At 43.1% G+C, this 5,591-nt stretch overlaps 1 non-coding gene across 1 annotated transcript; it reads left to right on the top strand.

The window, feature by feature from the left end:
• The first annotated feature begins 5,318 nt into the window (after positions 1-5,318).
• On the top strand, positions 5,319-5,391 carry trnaa-ugc (transfer RNA alanine (anticodon UGC)). Its single transcript has one exon. It is a non-coding gene; the product is annotated as a tRNA-Ala (tRNA).
• The last annotated feature ends 200 nt before the right edge of the window (positions 5,392-5,591 follow it).

Genomic DNA, 5,591 nt, shown 5'->3' on the forward strand with positions numbered 1-5,591 from the left:
TGGATGGTGTATTTGTACTTAGAAAAGGCTTTTGACAATTTCGCACACAAGAGATTGGTGTGCAAATTTAAAGCACGTACTATTGACGTGGATAGAGAACTGGTTGGCAGACAGAAAGCAGAGAGTCGGGATAAACGGGACCATTTGAGAATATCAGACAGTGAATGGTGGACTGTCGCAGGGCTCACTGCTGCGACCCCAGCTATTTACAATATACATCAATGATCTGGATGAAGGCATTGAGTGTAACATCTCAAATTTTGCAGATGACACTAAGCAGGGTGGCGATGTGAGCTGTGTGGAGGATGCTAAGAGGCTGAAGAGTGATTTGGACAGGTAACGTGAGTGGCCAAATGCATGGCATATGCAGTATAAAGTGGCTAAATGTGAGGTTATCCACTTTGGTGAAAGAAACACGAAGTCACAATATTATCTGAATTGCGACAGATTAGGAAAACAGGAGGTGCGACGAGACCTGTGTGTCTTGGTAGTTCAGTTATTGAAAGTTAGCATGCAGATGCAGCCTGCGGTGAAGAAGGCAAATGGAGTGTTGGCCTTCATATCAAGGGGATTTGAGTATAGGAGCAGGGAGGTCTTTCTGCAGATTTACAGGGCTTTGGTGAAGCTTCATCTGAGGTATTGTGTTCAGTTTTGGTCTCCTAACGTGAGGAAAGACGTTCTTGCTATTGAGGGAGTGCAGGGAAGGTTCACCAGACTGATTCCTGGGATGGCAGGATTGATATATGAGGAGAGATATGGATCATCTGAGCATGTGTTCACTGAAGTTTAGAAGGATGAGAGGTGATCTTATAAAAACATAAAACATTGTGACGGGACTGGACAGGTTAGATGCAAGAAGAGTGTTCCTGATGTTGGCGAAGTCCAGACCCATGGGACAGAGTCGAAGGATAAGGGGTAAGCCCGTTAGGACTGAGATGAGGAGAACCGTCTTAACTCAGAGAGTTGTTAATCTGTGGAATTCTCTACCGCAGAGAGTTGTTGATGCGAGTTCATTGGATACATTCAAGTGAGAGTTAGATATGAGACTTATGGTTAAAGGGATCAAGTGGTATTAAGAGAAAAAAGGACAGCGGTACTGCGCTGAATGATCAGCCGACCGTCCTACTCCTTCACATATTTTCTATGTTTCTATGTTTCTACTACCTTTTTTTCTGCAAAGATATCCATGGTTTGTGGAAGTCCTAGTTCCCCTCTTTCTGGAGATTCTGAGTTGTTTGTAGAGTGCCAAATTGTCCTTTTTCTGGAGCTCCAAATTGCACTGTTGATGAAGCACCTAATTGTCCTATTTAAGTGTCTAATAGTTTTATATATATATGTATATGTACAAAATGTCCAGTTTATGGTGCACTCTCCTAATTCTCCTGCTGCTAATTCACCTGTTTCTAGAGCTAACTCTTCTCTTTCTAAACATAATTCCCCTGTTTCTGGAGCCAAAACTCTAGTCTCCGATCTAATTCCAGTATTCCTGGAATTCCTAATTCCCCTCTCTGCAGCTCCTAATTCCCATGTTCCCGGAGATAATTTCCCTGTTTCTGGAGCTCATATTTTTTCTGGAGTTCATAATATCCAAAATTGTGGATCTCCTAATGCATCCTTTTCTGGAGGGAGCTCCCATGTTTCTGTTGTTAATTCAACGGTTTCTGAAGCTAATATATTTTTTTGTCTGGGGAAAGTTCCTGTGGAGCTCTTAATTCTTTCTGGAGCTCCAAATTCCGCAGTTTATCAAGCACATAATTGTCCTTTCTACATTTCTTGTAGTTTACCGATATATATGGCTCCAAATTGTCCTGTTTATGGTGCGCTCTCCTAATGACCCTGCAACATGAATAGAAAATTCACCATTGCTGGAGGTAACTATGCTCTTTCTAAACGTAATTCCCCTGTTTCTGGAGTTAATTGCGCTGTACTGTGATTATTACTGTGTTCTTCGAGGTCTCTTCCCATGCTTCTGCAGCTGCCCATTGCCCTGTTTCTGGAGCAAATTAATCTGTACATTGATTATGAGAAGGGGGATGAGATGATGAGAAGGGAAGTTGAGAAAGGGATTTAATAATGGGAAATGTGGAAATGGCTGAGATCTTAAGCAATTATGTTGCTTAGGTCTTCACAGTGGAAGACACAAGAAGCATGCCAAACATTGCTGGTCACAGGAATGTGGGAAAGGAGGACCTTTGAGACAATCTCTATCACTAGGGGGATAGTGCTGGACACGCTAATGCGACTCAAGGTAGACAAGACCCCTGGTCCTGATGTAATGCATCCCAGGGTATTAAACAAATGGCTAAAGTTATAGCAGATGCATTCATCATAATCTACCAAAATTCTCTGGACTCTGGGGAGGTACCAGCGGATTGGAAAGCAGCTAATGCAACGCCTCTGTTTATAAAAGGGGGCAGACAAAAGGCAGGTAACTATAGGCCGGTTAGTTTAACGTCTATAGTGTGGAAAATGCTTCAAACTATCAAAGGAAGATATAGCGGGACATCTAGACAGGAATAGTGCAATCAAGCAGGCGCAGCATGGATTCATGAAGGGGAAATCACGTTTAACTAATTTATTGGAATTCTTTGAGGGTATAACCAACATGGTGGATAGAGGTGTACCGACGGATGTGTTGCATTTAGATTTCCAAAAGCTATTCGATAACGTGCCACACAAAAGGTTACTGCAGAAGATAAAGGTACGCGGAGTCAGAGGAAATGTATTAGCATGCATCTGGAATTGGCTGGCTAACAGAAAGCAGAGAGTCGGAACAAATGGGTCCTTTTCGGATTGGAAATCGGTGGTTAGTGGTGTGCCACAGGGATCGGTGCTGCGACCACAACTGTTTACAATATACATAGAAGACCTGGCAGAGGGGACAGAGTGTAGTGTAAACAATTTGCAGATGACACAAAGATTAGTGGGAAAGCGGGTTGTGTAGAGGACACAGAAAGGCTGCAAAGAGATTTAGATCGGTTAAGCGAATGGGCTAAGGTTAGGCAGATGAAATACAATGTCGGAAAATGTGAGGTCATCCACCTTGGGAAGAAAAACAGTAAAAGGGAATATTATTTGAATGGGGAAAAATTACAACATGCTGAGGTGCAGAGGGACCTGGGTGTCCTTGTGCATGCATCCCAAAAAGTTAGTTTGCAAGTGCAGCAGGTAATCAGGAAGGCGAATGGAATGTTGGCCTTCATTGCGAGAGGGATGGAGTACAAAAGCAGGGAGATACTTCTGCAACTGTATATGGTATTGGTGAGGCCGCACCTGGAGTACTGCGTGCAGTTTTGGTCACCTTACTTAAGTAAGTATATACTCGCTTTGGAGGGGGTACAGAGACGAATCACTTGCCTGATTCCGGAGATGAGGGGGTTACCTTATGATGATATAATGAGTACACTGGGTCTTTACTCGTTGGAGTTCAGAAGGATGAGGGGTGATCTTGCAGAATCATTTAAAATAATGAAAGGGATAGACAAGATGGAAGCAGAGAAGTTTTCTGTTCTCGTCGGGGAGACTAGAACTAGGTGGCACAGCCCCAAAATACGGGGGAGCCAATTTAAAACCAAGTTGAGAAGGAATTTCTTCTCCCAGAGTGTTGTGAATCTGTGGATTTCTCGGTCCAGGGAAGCAATTGAGGCTAGCTCATTGAATGTATTCAAGTCACCGATAAGGGACTCAAGTCACAGATTCCCAATAAGGGAATTAAGGTTTATGGGGAGCGGGTAGGTAAGTGGAGCTGAGTCCATGCCCAGATCAGCCATGATCTTGCTGAATGGCGGAGCAGGCTCGAGGGGCTAGATGGCCTACTCCTGTTCCTAATTTCTATGTTCTTATGTTCTTATTAATTTTTCCTGTGCTCCTGAGCTCACATCCCATGTATTTGCAGCTCCCCAGTGCTCTGTTTCTGGAGCGAATTCCTACTGTTTCTGTAGCTTCTAATTTACTAGTTTCGATAACTCCTACTTTTCTTCTTTCAAGACCTAATTGCACATTTTCGAGAACTAATTCCCTTGTTTCTGGCGCTAATTCCCTTGTTTCTGCGCGACTTCCCCTGTTACTGCAGCTCCTTGTTGCTCTCTTTCTGTGACTCCTAATGTCCGTGTTCCTGGAGGGAATTCCTCTGTTCTGTAGCTAATTCCGCTGTTTCTGAACATATTATCTATGCTTGCCGAGCAAATTCCATAGTTTTTGGAAGTCCTTGTTCCCCACTTTCTGCAGATTCTGAGTTGCTTGCGCAGCTCCAAATTGTCCTTTTTCTGGAGCTCCAAATTGCACTGATGATGAAGCACCTTATTGTCCTATTTAAGTGACTATTAATTATATATATATATATATATATATGTATCTTGGAAATGTCCTGCTTATGATGCGCTTTCATAAATCCCCTGCTGCAGGGACAGCTAAGTCGCCTCTTTCGAGAGCTAATTCTGCTCTTTCTAAACACAATTACCCTGTTTCTGAAGATAATTCCAGTATTCCTGGAACTCCTAATGCCCCTCTCTGCAGCTCCTACTTCCACTGTTTCTGGAACTAATTCCCCTGTCTCTAGAGCTCAAGTGACCATTGCTGTGACCATGTAAGCAATGAAATATATTGAAGAGCAAGGGTCTGGTTATTGTGAAAGAGCAAACAAAATATACATTGTGGAAGAATAACATCGAAAATAAATGTGACCCCAACAACCAGAAAGAAGATTAAATGCTGAGTCCTTTTAGCAAAAAACTCCTTTCCCAAACATTTCTCTGACCGAAACTTCACAAAACAAAAATTATGCATTTAAAGTCATTACACCCGAATCTTCGCGCACCCGAATCTTCTCAATCAGATGCCGCTAGTTGTGCCGAATGAATGCATGTCCCTTTGCAATATTCAGCTTCGAGGCACACTACTAAATGTGCCACTAAGTTATTGAATAACAGAATAATGGAATTGTTACAGCACGGAAGAAGGCCATTCAGCCCATCGAGCCCATGCCTACTCTCAAGAAGTCCCACATCCGCGTCATTTACCAGCAGCTGTGCATTTTTTTCCTTCAGATACTGATCCAACTCCCTTTGGAAAGATAAGATTGAGTCTGCCTCCGCCGCCTTTAAAGCAGTGTATTCCAGATTCTAACCACTTGCTGCGAGATGGCCACCTCCTGGTCCTATGTATAAAGTCCGAGAAAAACGGGATCAATTCCTACCACACTCACAACCTTGCTAAATATAGCAACTTCATTCTGTTCGCGCAATGCAAGCTCCTGATGTGCAGGGCAGCTGTTGAGGTTAAAGCTCTGTTTAGGTTCCCGACATTTATTCTGTCGCAGCGTTTCCGTACTGTAGTGGTTATCAAGTTTGCCTTGCATGCAAAAAGTCCCCGGTTCGAAACCGGGCGGAAGCATTTCGCAAACCTGTTCAATTATTGATTAGAAAAAATTGAATAATTCATATTCATGGTTCAATATTAACAGAGTGCAGTGCCTCACGACGATGTTGCATTTGCTGATTTTGTGTACCGTTCTGTACAAACTCAAACTCTACACAGTGTCTCTCAGTCCCTCTCGTTTGCAGCCCTGAAGGGGATAAACACATCTGAAAGCT

Source organism: Pristiophorus japonicus, unplaced genomic scaffold (genome assembly GCF_044704955.1).
Source record: "Pristiophorus japonicus isolate sPriJap1 unplaced genomic scaffold, sPriJap1.hap1 HAP1_SCAFFOLD_128, whole genome shotgun sequence".
NCBI lineage: Eukaryota > Metazoa > Chordata > Chondrichthyes > Pristiophoridae > Pristiophorus > Pristiophorus japonicus.